Below are 21,745 nucleotides of genomic sequence, written 5' to 3'. Positions count from 1 at the left end.
CATTTTTTTTCATTTTTTTTTCATTTTTCCAATTTTTCTCTTTTTCTCATTCTTTTTCATTTTTTTTCATCTTTTTTCTCTCTCTTTGAAAATGATCTTCTATTCATTCTCTTAGTCATAAATGGATACACCTTGAAAACTGGGCTTCGCCAACTAAATTGGGTTAGAACTAACAATTCCTTGCTAAAACGGGTTGATATCTTCTCTCTTCGAGATGGGATGATTTTATGGGGAAAAGGCTTGCCTTCCATCATCGATAGGGGAAACAAGGAGCTAGTCCGGGTTTGTCATAGAATCATCTAAAAGCTTGTCACAAACATTGGTTCAGATGGAGGTTTTCTACCACCAGACATGGAATAGGTAAAGGAATCAAACACGGGATCCTAATGTACCTTACATTTTGAAACAGGACATATTTCTACCCCAGGGATGCCTTTGAGTGTGTTGTGCGTTTTATCATGTTTCGGAATGATTGAGGATTGAAAACAAGAGATATTTGGAAACGAACTACAACTTTTATTGGAATGACACATGCTTAACAGACTTGAAGAACGATTCCTAGGACACACCCTAGGTCATCGCGGGACAAACGACTCAACTTCAAAAAAAGAAAGTCCTAGCCTCGACTCGACTAAAATAAGAAAATAGATCCCGACTCATAATTTTCAAATCTGGTCTTGAGCTTTCTCTTGTTCAGCTGTCAGCTTAGATGCTCGGCTCTTGTCCACGATCCCTTTGATGATCGGCCTCCATCCCGAGGTAGTCCTCTGAGGATCTACGCCAGTGATGAAGGTTGGTGAATCGAATTGTCTTTTATTAACTTCGTTAATGAGAGGAGTACATTCTAAAGCGAGACTCCCGATTTGAATTTCATTCTTCGGGTTTGGCAAGAATTCACAGCAATCCACAAATATTTTCCCGATAAACACCTCTTTTAAGTGACATGGGCGGATAAGATGGGAATAATCGACCTTGTCTTCGACAGAAACAAAGTTGGAGTGATCGTCAAATGGATTGGTGATGTTATTAGGTTTAACAGCTGGGATCGGGAGCGTTCCGTTCTCAATCATGTCTTGAATTTCGTGCTTCAGTCGATAGCACCTTTCAGTATCATGGCCTTTCCTTGATGAAAGGCACAGTAGGCATTTGGTTTATACCATTTACCTTGTTGATCAGCGGGAGGGTCCGGGGTTGGACCAATAGGCTTCAGCTTTCCTTGGGCTATGAGCCTTTGGAGAGCATATGTATAAGTGCATCCAATATCGGTGAATGCCCTAGGCGTTTGGCGCTGCGACTTCTTCGATTGTCCTTCTAAGAGATTTATGGCTTCATCAATATGGGACGTTGCTGGGGCCTTGCCCTTGGACGATGAGGCCCCTTGGTACCCTTTCGGCCTTTCAGCCTCTGCCCTTATGACATCATCTTCTACTTTTATCCCGATTCTTATCAATTCTTTGAAAGAGCCAAAATTCTGGTATTTCAGAGCATTGCGGTAAATAGGTCGTAGATTCTTTACGAACTTATCTACCATTTCAACTTCATCAGGCTTCTTGGCTAATTTCACGCTTTCAGCGCGCCATCTTGCAAGGAATTCAGTAAAGCCTTCTTTTTCTTTCTGTGTCATCACCTCCAATGTTCTTATGTTGGTTTGAATCTCGACATTATCAGCATAGTGCTTACAGAACTCCACCGTAATATCTTCAAAAGTGGGGAAGTTCTTAAGGTCAAGATTATAGAACCACGCCTTTGGTGTTCATCCGAGATTGGGCAAAGATTTGAGAGAGCATGTCGCAGGTACTCCCTTTAGTGCTAAGTACCCCTTATAGGCCTTAACATGGTGGATGGATCTTCGTGCCCTTAAACTTTGGGATGTCGGTGAGTACCATGTTCGTGGGCAACTTATCTCCGCAGGGGCATAGGCCCTAGCATTCTCATAGTGAATGTTCTTCCGTGGGAGAGTTTCAAACGGTCTTCGATGAACTTGAACCGTTTCTCCGGATCGTCGAGGTGGAGGGGAATCTTCACCCGACTTAGATTCGATTGCATCCATTCGGGTCATTATGAGGTTCACGGCCTCAGTGAGCTTGTTAACAGCATCTTCCATTGCTTGACGTCGGGTTTTTGGCGGCCTTTCTACAAGAAAACCCCGTACTGAGTCAATATTTAAAGTAAGAGCCCCTTCACACTTAAGGACACGACCCCAACTTGACTCAAACAAAGACTCGACTTGAAACTGACTAACCAAAGGTTCGACTCACGGTTGGATTTAGACCTTGATTCATTTTAGACTCGGCAAAACGACATGACTCAAACTATCATAGCACGATTCTAAACCGGACTCGGTGTGACTAAACCCGTGATTGGACCAACATAGTCCTTAGGTTCGGGTGAAACGTCCTAAAGGGCCTAGCTTGGACGTGTCTGTGGACTATCCTAGACCAAATGGTCGACCAACATGACTCAAGGCCCAAGAGGTGAGCTTGGGTGACCCAACAAGGTCGTGTTCTAGACTCTTAGAACGAAACACACCCGGCCTAACACGGCCATGACCCGGACACGACTTGACGCATTTCATGCTTGGTTGAGGTTCGAGAGGCATTTTGGATTGATTTTGAAAAACGAAGGATTGATTTGAAAATGAGATTTGAAATGGGCAGCATGCCGGCTATAAAAGCTCATTTTGGCCGAAATTTCTAGTCCTATTTGGGCAGCATTCCGCGTTTTGAAAATCACGCTATTTGAAAGTAAGTTGTTCAAAAGTTCGGTTTTGAAATGGACATGGAAAATTTTGAAAAGACTCGGGAAAACACCTTGCACATTGTCATTCTCATGTTATAAGGATGTATGCTCCTAGACATCTCTAAGTCTCGGCAAGTCTTCTACAAGAAGGTATATGCCCTCCATCCTTTTGCGGTCTTATAGAGCAAGGGCCTTAAGGTAAAGTACCTAGAAGAGCGTCCCCACCATCAAGAACCACGCGAGGTGAAGTGGAAGCGAGCAATGTGCAGCTTCCTAGCATAGTGGGACGTCGCCCCCACGCATCACAAAGAAAATTTGGGACGGCCCGGAAAATCCTTAAGGGTTTATGCATGAATCGTAGCACTATGAGTAATGTTTTACTTTCCAACACTTTCTTTTCAAGTTTCACCTCGGAGGAAAAGACCCTAGAAACTAAGTGTAACTAGTCCTCTTTTCCCAAATGAGTCGCCAAATCGTGGACAAGGCCCTCGGAAGGCTGCGTCCGCGGGATCCACACTAGGCATAATCGACTCGAGGTTCTTTCGAATCGAATTAAGACATATTAGAGTCGTCACCAAGTTTTTTGGGAACTTGGAACCGTTCAAGTCAACTTTACACCTTTTATCGAAAAGCATAAGGCCAATCGACTACGAGTGATTAAAGATAAAGACTTGTACCCTATATCACTCGATTTGAATGACTCTCGTAATCCAATGGTATTTAGACGGATCCACAAACCATAGATCTTGAGTAAGGGGTGAGGGTACGTGTTAGGAAGCCCATAAGGACACCTAACCCCGCCCGTCGATAACGGCCTCTACTAAGTCAAGTGTCGGAGTTCAAACAAGGTCATAGCTACTACGATATATGATATGCAAACATCGTTTTAAACCCTAACATGTGACAACAATTTCTATGTCGTTTTAAATGCAACTAAACTAACTTTGTCAAAGTTGTAATTTAGCATGTGGGTTGATTAATCTAACAACATACAAAACAAAGCAAACAAGGCTTAAGGGGGAATGGGGGAGCCGTGGGATCTACCTATTACAAACCAGGCATTTCATGCCGACACAGCAATAAATTAAAGATACAACTCGATCTAAATACAATTGCTATATACGACACCATACACGACACATGGCCATTCGGCCTAGGAAAACGTGCACAAAGGGGTGACTCACGGCCTACATGACTCACGGCCTTGGGTCACTCCTCGTAATGCGTGCTTCCACTTAATCTTATCGAATTAGACATTGGGCCACACACCAAAGCATGCATTAGCATAAATCGGGCCATGATGCTTTAAACAACATGCGATTTACTACGCTCTCACTTGCATTGGGGCACAACCGTCTAACTAAACAAAACTAAGGTTTTTAGAAATCGTTTGACTCGATAAAGGAGAACTAATTACAAACAAGTTACAAAACGCGACTCGATAAACACAAATTGGTTACAAGATACAAACAATGAGACTAAGATTAAAAAAAAAAACGAGAAAAGGGATACAAAAGACACGGCCCAAACACGACCTCATACACGGCTATCCTAGTTCCTAGGTTAGATTCATTAGGTTAGATGGATTTGCAAAGCGATGCGGAAAATACATTAGAAATCGATGACAAAAAAGAGGTCAGAAGGCTTCGCCTAAAACCGGGTGTTCTACACGGCCTAAGGGGTCAAATTAGGTCAAGTTCGCTAATTAAATTAACTCGTCGAGTGTTAATAAGAAGGTGCTAGTCACGCACTCTTATACTAGCGAGAAATTAGGTGAAAGAGAGAGATGCGTTCATTAAGTTACAGAATTGTCGATTGATTTTAAAAGCTATGTCGAAGCACCCTAACATGTCTAATTAGGTTATTTAAATGATCGAATGTCGCCTAAATAAGTCATATGTTAACAATCAGAGGTCATACTAACATGTAAATGGTCCTAGGGTGTGTCGAATTGGCCGAAACAAACAAAGGGTCAAAAACGAGGAGCGAAGTTAGAAGTTCGTTTTATTTATGTCCTACCTTGAACACGAGGATATGTAAATGAGACGGGGGTGTACGACCGACTGATGTAGCGGTTTCTTTCCCATCTCAAGTCAACGCGGGTGTTCATGGTGGTACTTTAACTCATACTCGGACTAAATTAGTTTCGTAGTTAATTAGAACAATCGATAAACAAAAAAACGATAAACAAACAAAAACAAACTATAAAAAACAAACATAAAAAACGAAATAAAAAGGGAGAAAGAAGAAGATTTGATGCACCCTCAACCTACATGTATCGTTGACACCGTCTTGGGTCGTAATCGATGGTAGATTTTATCTCGAGAGGCCGTCGTCGACGAAGAAACAAAGCAAACAACACGTTTTTATCGAATCTGGACAGCAACTTTCAAACAGCGATTTCTCTCTCGTTTCACGGTGAAAATTCGATTTAAAAGATGTTTTGAAAACTAGAAAGAGAGGATAACAGAGATCTTAAAGCAACCCCTGCTCGTTTTGAGTTATTGGGCACGAAAAACGAGCACAAACAGAACTGGACAGACAGGAAAAAGCCGCGAAAACAGAGTGTATAACACTCTGTTTTTTGAGGGAATTCGTGTACTCTCAAGGGCAATTTGGCTCGTAAATCTTTGTCTAATGTGTAGATGGATGTTATATGGTTAATTTGGAACAAGAAACTCGAATTTTGATGGAGGTTTGAAGGAGGAACGAATTGTTTTTCGAAGAGGACACACAAACTGTTCCAGTTTGGATGTCTGTTTTGTGGAGGGTTTTTGAGAGGCAATTAGGGTTTGTTTCTGGGGTTTAAAGCTTATAAGTGAAGGTAGTGTGTGTGGAGAACTTCAAGGCATGAATGTATGGTGAAGGGTGGGTATTTATAAGGAGTTAAAGTAGGGTAAAAGGGAGGAGAGGCAGACGGGCTCGGCTGAGCATAGCTGCTGTCCAGCAGCTTTTGGGGGGTTTTCTAGGGTTCGTATGGGGGGTTTTCTTGGTGATTAAGGTAAGGTAATATGGGTAGGATATTAGGGTATGGGTTAGGATTAATGGGCACGGGTTTGGTGGTATTTGGAGCGGGTTTTGGGCTCGGGATTGAGCTGCAAAACAGGGGGGCTGTTTCGTGTTTTGCGGGCTAGTGGGGGTGATTTGGGGCATGATTTGGGCCGTGGTTATGGGGTTCAAACTGGGGTTGGATGGGTAGAGGCTTAGGTTGGTTAGTTTACTCAATATTCGTGCCAACTCGTAAAGAAAACGGGCTCAAAAACCGAGCTAAAATCGAGCTCAAAAACGTGTGTTTAAAAACGAGTTTTTCTCGATTTTTAAATCGATTTTTCAAATCAATTAACACATTAAAATAAATGATTTTTCAAATCAAATATACTCATAAAATGATTTTTCAAATCAAATATTTATTTTATTTTCAATAAAATAAACTCAAGAAAATAAATTCAAAACAAAATAAAATAAATTGAAATCACCTTAAAAAAGGCTTTAATTTAAATATCATTTAAATTAAAATACTCCATCGACAACGCTCATTCTACATCGTAAAACGAACCCAAATAATGACAATGACAACTAAATGAATACATGTGTCCTATCATCATCGGGTGTTTGTCGGGTTCTCTATAAATTCCAATATCGACGGATACGGGTATCTACAATATGATCACTTGCAAGTACGACCTGAAAAACACCTTGCATTGAGTGGGAGATAGTAATAGGACAAGAGAATTGGTGAGGCACACTTGTCGAGGACAAGTGGGAGATTGTTGGAATATGTGTCCTCCGACAATAATGCGATCACAACTGTTGATCATGATGATCACATGTTTAAGTCTCATTATAAAGAATACAATTGGGAAGTAATTTTTACTGTCAACTGGTCCACACATATCGGTAATGATTGGCTGACTAGAGTTTGACATTACTGTCGTGCGACGGTGGTGATCAGTTGATCCCCTAGGTCATACCTATAGGGCAACACTCTTAATTGATCAATTAATTGATCGTATAACGTTACGAGTCAGTTAATTTAATTAAAATTGACGGACGATTTTGGAAGTAATATTTACGTATCTCATTGAAATTTGATTAAATAAGATACGGTCTGAGTAATCCAATTGTATCATTACTCAGACGAAATTATTGTTTAAGGAAACAATTGAATTTGAATGAATTATTATAAATACAAATTGTTGTGATTTATAATTGGTAAAATATTTTGGTACAAGTAATTATGAATTACTAAGTCGATTTTTGTATATGACGTATTTTTATTAATACGTTGATTTTAATATGTTAAAAATACATAAAAATTTTATGTGACATGAGACATGTGACATATTGACAAATTGACAAAAATAAAATGGATTCCATTTTATGAAAGTGCCGAAATTAAGAGGAGGATTAAGGATAAATATTGTGTTTATAATATGAGTGGTAAACATAATGATTACTTACCTTACTAGCCATGCAACCCTAGTTTACATGGTGAAGACAAACAAGAGCATGCATTGGCTCTCTTTTTTTCCCTCCTCTTCCCTTACCCGGTTTCTCATGGAGCCAAACCAAGAGTTTTTGCTTTATATTTTTACTTGCACTAGTTTATAGATTAGTGCATTAGAAAATATTCATTCATCCACCAAAAATATTTTTAGAGAGATAAAAATATTCCACTTCCTCTTCTCTTCTCCTAACCGGTTTTTGGGATTATAACCAAAATTATTTTGGGTCAATTTTCTACAAAATTAATATTGTCTAGTATTCATAATATTAATTTTAATTAAGAGTGTGCTTTGGGTATTTATCTTTGGGAGAGATCCTACACTTGGATCTTAGTTCTTCCATTAAAGGAAAGCACTAGAACAAGAGAGAAAGGTAATCTCTCTTGTGCCCATATTAACCGAATTTCCAATGTAAGAACAATGTTTCTTCTTTATTTTGTTTAAAAGTTTGCATGCATAAGATCATTCATTAATTTTATGACAAATTAAATTAAAACATATATGAATATGTTAAGTATATAGATCTACTTTTCCATCAGTTTTCTACTAGATGCAAGCAATTATTGTTGTGATGGGATCGAGTTAGTGTATATCTTACAATCCCTAAGAAGGTTTGGGTCCCGGAGCCGAATCGATTAGATTGTACAACACCTACAAGTCGACTTAATCCTCCCTATCCAACTATATGCATGGTCTAATGAGACTCGAGTTGGTTTATGTCTTACAAATCTCATTGAAAAGGTAAGTGATGGGTAAAAAATGCAAGGATTCATAGGCTCGCATTTCATTAAACATAACATGTGCATAAGTTGGAATCACAACAAGCAAGCAAATTAATTATGAAAGCATATTAGATTAAGCATGAATCAATCCCGATGTTGGTTTCTCCTAATTCTCCATTAACCCTAGTTAAGGTAACTACTCACTCATTATCAAGTTTAACATGCTAACAAGGTTGTCAATCATACTAGCAAGGCAAAACATGATGAACAAATGAAGATGATTAACAATAATTAAAAAGGATTAAGAGAGAATTATACATATAAAGATGATTCCAAATAATAAAGCAAAGAATAATAGAAGTACTTGATGATTGATGGAAGGTTGTAAATCCTCCAAATAAACCCCAAATAATCTTCAATTACCCAAAATAAATGATGAACAATAGAGAAATTAAGTAAAGATTAAGAAATGAAATTTGTATTAATGCTAAATTAAAAGTTGATTACAAGATTAAGAGAGTATTAGACTTGATTAGAATAAGATTAAGATGACATGCCAATCTAGGTAGTACAATGGGGTATTTATACTAGAGATTAGGTACAAAGATTAGGGTTACTAAGGGCTTCAATGACTATTAAGACTCTTAAGAAAAGTTGAGGAAGTGCTCCTCTCCAAGGAGATGCTCATCTCCGTTTTGGTAGTCTTCAAGTAATACGCTCGTCCCGAGCGTCTTAGCTGAGGGACGGTTGGTTCTGGAGCAGAATCCGAGCAGCTTGTGGGAGGGACGCTTGAACCATTTGGCCACAAGACGAGCGTCTTGGCATCGGGACGCTCGGATTGTAGCAATGGGAGACGCTCGTCCTGGGCACTGCGACGCTCGGATTGTAGGTCAGCACCTTCTCTTCTTTTCTTATTTCAACAATCCTCGGGGATCTTGTTGGAGATGCAAGGATCCTTTCATCATTGCCCAATATACTTCATTATCTACATAGGCCTTCTAGCATTGTCTTCCCTTTGATGCTTGGTCATTGAATTCGATCAATTTAGCTCCATTTTGCCATGAAAATGCAAGGTTCTTACTCCTTTCCTACCAAGGGATCAAAACCTCAAAGAATATGCAAAACGAAAGACTAAAGATAGTAAATGACCCAATTATGTACTAAAAAGCATAGGAACGAGGCTAATTCGGGGACAAAATATGCTCAAATATGAGTCACATCAACTTTTCTTCTCAATCTTTTTCACAAAAAATTCCTCAAACATGAGTTCACTAATTGGAATTATAAGGGGTTGGGCTAATGATTTTAGAAAACATGATACCCAAATACTTGTGGAGATGGGGATTCAACAAATCCTTGCCTTTAGACAAATTTCTCCTCAAATTGCTTTCTTAGACGAATGCTTGAAAAGATGGGATCCTACCCATCATGTCTTTACCTTTCCCGGAGGGGAAATTTGCCCTCTTCCTGAGGAATTTTCCATTCTAGGAGGGTGGAACCCTTCTCAAGAGCCTGCTATCCCAGATTTCTTACCAAGCTGGGCTACCTCAACTTATCTCGTTCTGAGGTTGACAAAATCATTGATGGAGGGCGAGTTAACCAACTTGCCTTATCTTCCAAGTTTAAGGAGACAAATGATCCCAAAATCGCTACTGTTTACCGATGACGGGCATTTGGGCTTATCTTGCTTCACCTTTATTGTTTTGAAGGTAGCATGAATGACTTATCGGGCCAGGGTCAAGCCCGTCTAATTTGGATTGTTGAGCAAATGGGAAATGGTTTAAACACAGCTTGGGTTATTCTTGCCGAAACCATAAGAGGATTGGATGCTCGGAAACGCAATCCCGCCTTGCCATATACTGGATCAACCCGAATTCATCAGGTTTGATTTTTCTCTTTTCTTTTTTTTTTTGCTTCTTTTTTTTTCCTTTTTTGCCACCGCCTCCTTTATTTTCAGCGGGCTTTCCATTTTTTTTTTGATGTCGGGTTTTTGGCAGGCCTGGCTCTTCGAGCGGCTTGGATTGATTGATAAAACAACTTCAAAGAAGTATCGAGTGAGCAGCTTTCCTTCTCGGACACCAAGATGTGGATTTGGTATGACCGCCAACTATTGGCATGATGTGATAACTATTGGAGCTGGGTCCATATTCGTTGGACTTTGCCATGGCTATCTTTGGACTCTCTTACGGGCCTCTCTGATATGGATAAGACTAGGTATACTACCCTACTGGGCTTAGATCATTCGACCTATATTTATCCGGACCGAGTACTTCGCCAATTCGGTCGTCGACAGGTTCTCCCTAAGATTGAAGCTGCTAGAGGCCCAATCTTTGATGTTAGCCGTTCTAAGTGTCAAAGTTGGTTGCAGGCTTGGCATTCATTTGGCTTATGGTCAAACCCGCAGAGACAACATGGGTTTCTAATCCTTATTCGGAATGAACTACTGAGAAATGCTTCGAGATTCGCAAGAAATTGCACAAACATGATGTTCGAGCTTGGGAGTATCGCCAAGAGGAAGTAGAGAACCAGGCCTATTTCAAGGACGTTTTTCCGACTCTGGATAAGACCGAAGCTGAGACTGGTGAGGGTTCTAAGACTGACCCTAAGACTTCGAATGTTTGGCAAAGATTGGGTTCATCGACCACAATTGGGCCGACACTAGCTGACAAGCTCGGCCCTCGACTGAGTGTGAGAAACCAACTAGGACCGCGGGAAGAAGATAGGGGTCTTCCGGCGAAACGGGCCAAAGTGAAGATGGGTGAGACATCGTCTCGCGGTGATGGGCCGCGCGACCCGGAATGTAGCTAGGCTTAAGACTTAGTCTTCGCTATTTTACTATTATTATTTATATTATGTTGTGTGTTTTCCTTCTCGTTTATGTGATGAGTTTCGCTCGGAAATAAAAGTTGTAATGGGCTTCGCCCGGAATTAGAAATAAATAAAAGACTATTATTTATTAAGAATCCCCAATTTCTGCATTCAAAAAATTTCATTTTTGTATTACAAACTTGATGTTTCGGTTGTACTCTTTTCAAGAGTTACCTACGTATCTGCTTGCGCAGAATCAAACCGAGTCCGTAGTTCTGGTTACAAAGGTATTTAATGCAGTGTTGGCAAATACCGACAACTTATGATTTATTCTAAATGCATTGCAATTTCAAATATTATTTCATAACATTTGAGAATGAGGTCCCTTTTTCAAGGGTAGTACTTCTTGAGTTGATCTAAGTTTGTTGGGTTTACAAAGTTATTCCCATCCAGATCTGTCAATCGAACGGCTCCACCCGACAAAATCTTCTTGACCAAATATGGGCCGGCTCAATTTGGTTTGAATTTAGCCCTCGGGTCTACCGGTAACAATGTACGCACGGATTTCAAGACCAAATCTCCTTCTTTGATTCCTCGGGTTTGACCTTCTTGTTAAAGGCCCTCTCTATCCTCTTCTGGTAGAGTTGTACATGATATAAGGAATTTAAACAGCGCTCATCGAGCATTACTAGAGAATCATATAGAGCTTGGACCCAATCCGCTTATGGGACCTCACTTTAAAGTAGGATTCTTAGAGACGGTATTTCTAACTCGACTGGTTGAACCGCTTCCATCCGGTGCACCAAATAATATGGGGTTGCCCCCGTTGCTGTCCTTATTGAAGTCCTATACCCCCATAATGCAAAGGGTATCTTCTCAGGCCATTCCCGATAATTATCGGTCATTTTCCTTAGAATAGTTGCGACAGTCTTGTTGGCAGCTTCTACCGCACCATTTGTCTGTGGGCGATAAGGTGATGATTTGTGATGTTTGGTCTTATACTTCTGAAGTATAAGTTCGGTTTCAGCTTAAAAATGGGTACCATGGTCACTTATGAACTCGTGTGGGACCCATATCGGCAAATAATGTCATTTTGAATGAACTTTGCCACTTGTTTTGCATTGAGAACCTTGTAGGATTTAGCTTCTACCCACTTCGTGAAGTAGTCAATGGCAACTCAAATGTAGCAATGCCCTCCCGTTCCGGAAGGGTTTACCTTTCCAATTATATCGATTCCCCAGGTTGAAAATGGCCAGGGAGATGTCATAGTGTACAACATCGAAGGAGGTACATGTTGGACATTCGCAAAAATTTGGCAATTATGACAGTGCCTAACATATTTCCGACAGTCCACTTCCATCGTGGTCCAATAGTAACCCAATATCATGATTTTCCGGGCTAACATGTGTGTGTTCATGTGTGGCCCACATTCTCCATCATGGACTTCTTCCATAACCTTCTCGGAAGTTAATTTGTCGATACATCGTAAAAGAACTCCTTGGGCGGTCTTTTTGTATAACTGCCCGTCATCGGTCATGATAAATTGGGCCGCCAACATTCAAAGGGCCCGCTTTCCTCGTGTATCGAGGTCTGAAGGGTATTCTCCCGTCTCTTTGTATTTCAAGATGGCGGTATTTCAAGGATCGGTTTCACTTTCCTCGGGATTGTCGATTGCATTCACGTCTGATGGTGCGGATCTCTCTTCCACACAAATGGGCATACTACCATATGCTCGGGAATATTGATTAAGGCTGCCAATTTTGATAATGCATCGGCAAATTGATTTTCATCTCTCGGAAGATGAACATATTTGACATCATCAAAGAATCGTTCCAATTCCTCGATCCTCATTTGATAAGGAGCCAAACTTTCACTTTTGATTTTCCAGGACCCGGTTACTTGATTGATTACCAAAGACGAGTCCTCGTGCACTAGAAGTCATTTCACGCCCAGGTCTAGAGTGCTACGCAAACCGAGCAAACATGCTTCGTATTCGGCGGCATTGTTGGTGACATTGAAGTCCAATTTGATTGAGACTGGCACATGTTCACCTGTTGGGGAAATGAGGAGAATTCCGACTCCATATCCAATGTAGTTGGATGCTCCATCAAAATATAGGTCCCACACGTCATCTTCGATATGGATGATGTGATCATAATTAGCGCATATTTAGCCCCCGAATTAGCCTTGTTCCCATGCTTTTTAGTGCATATTTGGGTCATTTCTTATCTTTAGTTCTTTGTTTTGCATATTCTTTGAGATTTTGATCCCTTGGTAGGAAAGGAGTAAGAATCTTGCATTTTCATGGCAAAACGAGACTAAATTGATCGAATTCAATGACCAAGCATCAAGGAAAGACAAGATTAGAAGGCCTTTGTACATATTATAGTAGAAGAGCAATGTTGAGAAAGGATCCTTGAGTCCCCAAGGAAATCCCCAAGGAATTTATGAAGAAAAGGGAAGAAAAGAAGAAGATGTGTTGCTGAGTGATGCTCGGATTGTCACCAATCCGTCCGTCCCGCAGCTGCACAATCCGTGCGGCTTTGCTCTAATCCGCTCGGATTCCACCTCCACAATCCGACCGGATTCCCTTGAATCCGCTCGGATTCCAACGCTAGATTCCGCCCGTCCCGACCTTATTCCGCCCGGATTCAAGCACAGCACGATTTCCTCTTCTCCAAGCTACAAAGAAAGAAGCCCTTCTCTCGAAAAATACCGGGTCCGCCTTGCTCAATCTAAAAAGTGTAATTACTAGTTTAGCCCTTAGTTAATCCTAATGCATCCTCCCTAATTTCCACTATAAATACCCCATTAGTCTAATTAGAGGAGCATGTTCTTCTTATCAATAATTAGAGTAGTTAATATCAATCAAATCTCTCTTTAGTTTTGTAATCAACAATTAATCAAGTTCTAATACAAGTTTTATTTCCTTAATCTCTCTTTTGTTCATCCTTTATTTTGGGTAATTGAAGATTATTTGGGTTATTATTGGGAGATTGACAACCTCTCAATCAAGCATTCAAGTACTTCTTTTATCTTTGCTTTATTATTGGAATCATTAGTAGGTATAATTCTCTTAATCCCTTTTTAATTATTGTTAATTACTTTCATTTATTCATCATGTTTCATATTGTTGGTATGATTGACAACCTTGCTAGCATGATCAACATGATAATGAGTGAGTAGTCTCTTAGCTAGGGTTAAATGGGTGATTAGGGGAAACCAACATGGGGAATGATTCATGCTTAAATTAATATGCTTTCATGTTTTATTTGCTTGCTTGTTTTGATCTCAACTCATGCACATGTTATATTTGATGAAATGCTAAGCCTATGAATCCTTGCATTTACTATCATCTTCTATCTTTTCAATGAGACTTGTAAGACATAACCCAACTCGAGTCTCATTAGACCATGCATGTTGTTGAGTAGGGAAGATTAAGTCGACTTGTAGGTGTTGTACAATCTAATCGATTCGGCTCCGGGACCCAAACTTTCCTAGGATTGTAAGATATAACCCAACTCAATCCATCACAACAATAATTGCTTGCTTATAATTTGAGAACATGTTTGTATGATCATGTCCCATGATTCCCCTATGATCCCATGACACCCTAGTGCTTTAAATCATTTGTTTACACCCCTTTTTAATTCATCTTGCTAGTTTATTTTCATTGCTATTTTAGTTTAGTGACCTTCTACATCAACCCAATTTGTGACACCCCTAAGACACCACTAGTTTCAATAGAAATCTCATTTCAACTCCCGTCCCTTGGGATCCGACCTTTACTTGCCTCTTTACTAATTGTAGAGTTGTTTGTGAAGTTATAAATTGTGTTTTGATTCGACCGTGACCCAACGACCACATCTTTAATTGTGAATACGAAACAGACTCGCATCAAAAATGGCGCCGTTGCCGGGGACGGTGTTTACTTGATTTAGATTTCTTTTTATTGTTATTTGTTGTGTCTTTCTTCGCCTTGGGGAAGTAAAACTCCTCAAGGTTTGCTCTAATCGTTTTCAAGTTGTTTGATATTTTGCGAGATGGATTTCATAGATTGTTTTGTAGAGGACCACTTGAGTATCCCTTACTTCAAGGATCCCATGCAAGCATTGGAAGCCTTGGAAGCAAGTGAGGCTAAGAGCATGTATTGGGAGTTGGAGGTGGATCTCTTTGAGGCCGCTCTAGCTAACAAGGAACTTACTCGTGCACAATCCGAATTAGTGCATAATATTCTAGTGGAAGCATGTCAACCCATAGAGGATGAGCAATCCATCCTAGAGGATATTTTACAAGCTCAAGAGCAAGAGGAACCCATCATGGGATTTGAATATGATGAGGTTGATGAAAGTGAAGTTGAGTATGCTATGAGAATGGAATGTCTAATGGAGATGGAGCAAATTCTCAATGAAACTCCAAAGGAGGAAAGTAAGGTACAAACTCCTACTTTGAAACCTCTTCCCCCAAATTTGAAATATGCTTACCTTGATGAATCAAAGCTTGATGATGCTCTTTGGGCTTATAGGACGGCCTATAAGACTCCCATAGGAGCCTCCCCCTACAAGCTTGTCTATGGAAAAGCATGTCATTTGCCAATTGAATTGGAGTACAAATCTTACTGGGCAATCCGAGCACTTAATCTTGATCTCAAATTGAGCGGTCAAAGGAGGATGATTCAAATCCAAGAGTTGGAGGAATTTCGACTACAATCCTATGAGAATGCAAAGATTTACAAAGAAAGAACAAAATTGCTTCATGATAAAAGAATTAGACAAAAGGCCTTGCACAAGGGAGACAAAGTCATTCTATTCAATTCCCGCTACTGACTCTTTCCGGGAAAATTGAACTCTAGATGGATGGGTCCCTATGTGATAACCGAAGTTGGAAAATATGGAGATTTCGAGCTCAAGGTGGACGATGGAAGCAAGTTCAAGGTAAATGGTCAAAGGTTGAAGCCATACTATGAAGGAGCGTTTGTTGGAGAGGTCGAGGCTACCTACCTCGGGCCTCCTCCCCCTTGAAAGGACCATCTAAGGGAGAGTTTGGTGGAGTCCTCCCTAAACCACCACTTGTAAATATACTAACCCTCTAACTTGTATTTATTGCATTTGTTTTAATAAAAGCATGAACTCTTTTCATGAGCGTAAGTAAGGGAGGGTTACTAATGAATTTTGAATGAAGGAAGGAACAAATTCTCAAGTGTGGGGACGCATCTAAGAGAGGAGAAGAAGTCAAAACTCGCAGCCTGAATCCGTGCGGATTCCCTGGAATCCGGCCGTCTTCTTTGGAATCCGGGCGTTTAGAGGAGAAACCGTCCGTCAGTGCGCTGAAAAATTTGAAGATTTTTGACCGAGGTTGAATCCGAGCGCCCAAAGGAGGAAAAACGCCGTCTTATAGAATCCGGCCGGATTTGAAGAAAGACGCCCGTCTTTCTACCTGTGCATTTCAAAGAAAATCTCTCAGAGAGAATCCGTCCGTCTTCACAAGAAGACGCCCGTCCTATCATAAAAGAATCCGAGCGTCTCATGCACGGGACGCCCCTCTCAAGCGTCAAATTTTGGAATTTCTCATTTGTGACAGTAATCCGGGCGTATTGCCCAGAATCCGCCCGTCCCGAGGAGCACGAATCCGAGCGTCTTCAGCTCGAATCTGCTCGTCTTCTCACGGTGTTTTGACCCGACTTTTCCCTAATTAAAATACACTCCACCACACATACAGTGACACATCACTACTCCTTCCAATTGCACTATAAAACCCACCTCCTTATGACTCCCATACATATCCAAATCACTCTCTTTACCCACAAAATCAAAAAGCCCCAATTTTCTAGGGTTTCTAACACTAAATCAACAAGGAACATCCTTACCCTTTCACAAATCAAAAGAACCCAACAAAAGAATCAAGAATGGCACCAAGGAGATCCTCTTTTAGGAGTGCAAGAAGACCAAGGATGATGGGAAGTTCTTCTACCTCCCATATCAACACCATTAGAAGGGAACATGAAGAAATTGTAGATCTCAGAAGGCTTGATGATTTCTCAAATATGGAATTCCTCAATGATGTGCAGAGATTAGTCTTCCACCGGCTTCTAAGTAAGAATATTCTTCCCACTAAATTTTTATGTCATGCTACCTTGAGAAAACTTGGGATTTTTCACCAAGTGGAAGCTCTCTTTGAGGTTTTTGGTCTTTCAACCCTTTTTCGCATGTATGAACCAACCTATCGGTCCCTTGTGCTTGAATTCTTGAGCTTTTTGAAGATTACAACCTTGAACAAAGTGATATGCATAGAGTTTAGGTTGGAGAATGTTTCTAGGATGATGACCCTTGTAGAATTCGCAAATGTGTTTGGACTTGATGTTTCGCCTACCCGAACATCGAAACCCAAAAAGTATAGTGTTGCGCCTTTATGGAGGGCCATGACGGGCCGGGATTTCATTCTTACCAAGGAATGTCTTGCTTTTCATATCCAAAACCCGATCTTGAGGCTTACATATCGATTTCTTTCGGGTACTCTCTTTGCCCGCCGAGATCCGGCCATCGTGAACCAATTAGACCTTGTGTTTATGGAATCATACCTCAACATTCAAGGGAGAGATGGGTATCACTTCAATGCACCTCTAGTTTTGCTAGAGAAATGGGCAAAGTTTAGAAATGGGGACGATGATGGAATGAAGCACATAGTGAATGGAGGACTCATAACTAGACTTGCAAAGCACTTCAACCCAAGGTTCAATGAGAACAATGAGTACACTCCACTTACGGGGAGCACGAGAATTAATGAAGATCTCCTTCTTGTCCAACACCATTGGATAACCCTTGAGGGGGTCAATAAGCGGATAAAGTGGTTGACAAAAAGAAGCGATCCGATCTATCTCCCAATGACCGATCTACCACGGATCTCCCCAAGAAGAGGAAACTTGTCCCCAATGCCCTCCTACCTCATTCCAAGTCAAACAAAGCAAGCGCCACCACCCCAAAATCCACCACCACAACAACAAGAACAACAAACCCAATATGAGAAGATAAAAGTGCCTCCCTACCCCTTTCCCTACCAACCATATAACCATCCAAATCCCTTCATCCTCCCCCGTGACGACTTTGTCACGGGAATCTTACAAGATCTACACTACCGTCAATACGAGACCTCCGTGGACACTTACTATGCTCTTTACCCCCAATACCATGAGTTGGTTCGAAAAGGACGGATTAGTGAGGAAGGAGCTTTCCCCTCATGGGCTCAAAAGGATTTGCTCTTCCCCAACTCGGAGAAGGCTAATGAAGGGGCGAACGGTCGCCGAGAGGAGGAGAGTGGCAATTCTTGTGGAGGTGACACGGTGAAGCTTGAGAGTGAGGAAGACGAATTCATGGATCCAAGTTTGAGTGATGCTTCAAAGGATATTTGGGATAGCGATATAGAGGGAGATGATGCCGATGTCTAGAAGATTACTTCATAACTAGGTGGAGCGGGCAAGAGGCACCCACCTAAGTTCAAGTGAAGTTTTCTCAACTCTCCTCTTTATCTTTCGATGTTTCATGAAAAGAAGTTTGTGTCTTGTTACCTTATATTTTATTTAATTTTGATCATTGTTGGAGTAGTCCTAGCACCATAGAGGACTCACACCTCGGTACCATTGAGGTGTTCTCATTTTATTGTTCCCATTTTCAAAATCCAAAATGACGAATTAGTTTCATGCATTGCATAGTATGTGCATGAACTACACCCATCCTTGGACATTAGCAATAGTGTCTCACTCGGTTTGGGGAAGTTAATGCATACACAACGGGAGGTAATCTAAATTATCCTCTCCGTCATAACAAAAACCATGCATCATGTAGTGTAGCTTAGTGTAGATTGCATTTAGTGTAGAAATCATGCATCATCTTTGCATAATTTCCATCATTTTGGCCATTGAGGACAATGCCCATATTAGTGTGGGGATGGGAATTCTAACATTTAACTCTTATTCAAAAATCCAAAAAAATTGAAAAATTTCAAAAATCATAAAAATTTGAAAATTGAAAACCCAAAAACATGTTTATTTCCTTTTGTAGTCTTGTATATATTGTCTTGTATATATTGTGTTTGTTCTATCCTTGTTCACATTGATTGACTACGCCACATCCGAGACATGAGGATCATGAAGACCGTATGGTATGATCTTTCCAATCTCTTTTTTCCTCTTTATGTTAATGACTATGTGGCTGTATTTTGATTGATGCGGTAAAACAATGTGAATTTAGGCTTGCATTTAGTTTATATGTCATATTAGTTGATAGAATCACTTGCATTAGGATGTTTATATTAGTTGCATCATGGCATGTAGTTGCATGTTAGAAATGTTTTGAAAAATGCCTATTTAGGAACTTTGACAAGAGCAACTAAGCCATTACAAATACTTGTTCAACTTAAGACTTTGCCTACTAGAATGGTTGTAAAACACCCTAGATAGTGTCATACTAGTGTCTTTTGACCCATGACCCAAGGCCTAGTCAAGGGTTTGCATGTGAGTCACCTATCCAACCCCGTGATGCGATGTGGACTTGGTTAACTTGTCTAGGTGACCTTGTTTGACCTTGTGGTAAGGCAACCCAAAAATATTTTCTATCAGTAACCTTGAAGTGCTCATTTCAAAGAAATTTTGTCATGTGGAAGTAATGTAATGCCAAGGAAACCTCAAATATTATGAATTGTTGAAAGTTGAGAAATTTAAGTTGTTTTGATGGAGGCGTACCACTTCGATGTGCTTTGGTGCGGGATCCATTGAATTGGGCCCCCATACGGTTGTGAATTCGGCCGCCCAGAGACAGAGTGACTATCACCCCGAAAAGCTATTGTCTAGAGGTTAACCGGTTGCCTAATAAGCGATTGGCGAAAGCAAAGGACACTAGCCCGGAAGGGACAAACCCCATCTTAAGTTTTTGAAATGTGAAAGTGAAATGAGGACAATTTTGAATACTAGTCATATCCACCCGTTGTGAATAAAGATTTGAGCATTTCATTCCCAAAAAGCCTTTTTGTCAAGCCACTTGGTCGAGTTTGGGACGATCCATGACCTTTACTTTTGTAGAGAATTCGAGACTTGTCATGTCATATGCTACTAGCATCATAGGGATCATCATTCCACCACCATCCGATCGCTCTTGACGAAAGTATTTGGAAATTGAGGACGAAATTAGTCTAGTTTAACACCATTTGGAGGTGATTTGGTGCCATCCTCTTAGCCTTAGTAATTTGTTGAACTAGTATTTGTGAAGGATTACATGCTCTTAAATTTGTTCCTCTTTAGTGCCTCCGCCACTTGATGAGGGAGTGGCTATTCTTTTTGTAGATGCATCCATTATGTGATTTTGTGTGCTTTAATGTTTGGATGTGTCGCCATTTTGGCAAGACCCACCTTGCCTTGCAAGAAGGCATCCTACCTCATGGTTGTCTTGTTGTGAGTTGAAGGGGCGGAATGAGACCCGCTAATTGTCTCATATCGGCTATATTATTAGGATAGGTTAGTATTGGTCCTAGTCTTTGTCCCCTCTTTACTCGGGACGAGCAAAGGTTCGGTTTGGGGATATTTGATGTGATCATAATTAGCGCATATTTAGCCCCCGAATTAGCCTTGTTCCCATGCTTTTTAGTGCATATTTGGGTCATTTCTTATCTTTAGTTCTTTGTTTTGCATATTCTTTGAGATTTTGATCCCTTGGTAGGAAAGGAGTAAGAATCTTGCATTTTCATGGCAAAACGAGAATAAATTGATCGAATTCAATGACCAAGCATCAAGGAAAGACAAGATTAGAAGGCATTTGTACATATTATAGTAGAAGAGCAATGTTGAGAAAGGATCCTTGAGTCCCCAAGGAAATCCCCAAGGAATTTATGAAGAAAAGGGAAGAAAAGAAGAAGATGTGTTCTTTGAGTGACAATCCGAGCGGATTGTCACCAATCCGTCCGTCCCGTTTGCCGCACAATCCGTGCGGCTTTGCTCTAATCCGCTCGGATTCCACCTCCACAATCCGACCGGATTCCCTTGAATCCGCTCGGATTCCAACGCTAGATTCCGCCCGTCCCGACCTTATTCCGCCCGGATTCCAAAGACAAAGACGATTTCCTCTTCTCCAAGCTACAAAGAAAGAAGCCCTTCTCTCGAAAAATACCGGGTCCTCCTTGCTCAATCTAAAAAGTGTAATTACTAGTTTAGCCCTTAGTTAACCCTAATGCATCCTCCCTAATTTCCACTATAAATACCCCATTAGTCTAATTAGAGGAGCATGTTCTTCTTATCAATAATTAGAGTAGTTAATATCAATCAAATCTCTCTTTAGTTTTGTAATCAACAATTAATCAAGTTCTAATACAAGTTTTATTTCCTTAATCTCTCTTTTGTTCATCCTTTATTTTGGGTAATTGAAGATTATTTGGGTTATTATTGGGAGATTGACAACCTCTCAATCAAGCATTCAAGTACTTCTTTTATCTTTGCTTTATTATTGGAATCATTAGTAGGTATAATTCTCTTAATCCCTTTTTAATTATTGTTAATTACTTTCATTTATTCATCATGTTTCATATTGTTGGTATGATTGACAACCTTGCTAGCATGATCAACATGATAATGAGTGAGTAGTCTCTTAGCTAGGGTTAAATGGGTGATTAGGGGAAACCAACATGGGGAATGATTCATGCTTAAATTAATATGCTTTCATGTTTTATTTGCTTGCTTGTTTTAATCTCAACTCATGCACATGTTATATTTGATGAAATGCTAAGCCTATGAATCCTTGCATTTACTATCATCTTCTATCTTTTCAATGAGACTTGTAAGATATAACCCAACTCGGGTCTCATTAGACCATGCATGTTGTTGAGTAGGGAAGATTAAGTCGACTTGTAGGTGTTGTACAATCTAATCGATTCGGCTCCGGGACCCAAACTTTCCTAGGATTGTAAGATATAACCCAAATCAATCCATCACAA

Source organism: Silene latifolia, chromosome 6, assembly GCF_048544455.1.
Source record: "Silene latifolia isolate original U9 population chromosome 6, ASM4854445v1, whole genome shotgun sequence".
NCBI classification, from domain to species: domain Eukaryota; kingdom Viridiplantae; phylum Streptophyta; class Magnoliopsida; order Caryophyllales; family Caryophyllaceae; genus Silene; species Silene latifolia.
The sequence above is the reverse complement of the archived record's forward strand: the minus strand, read 5'-3'. Positions refer to the sequence as shown.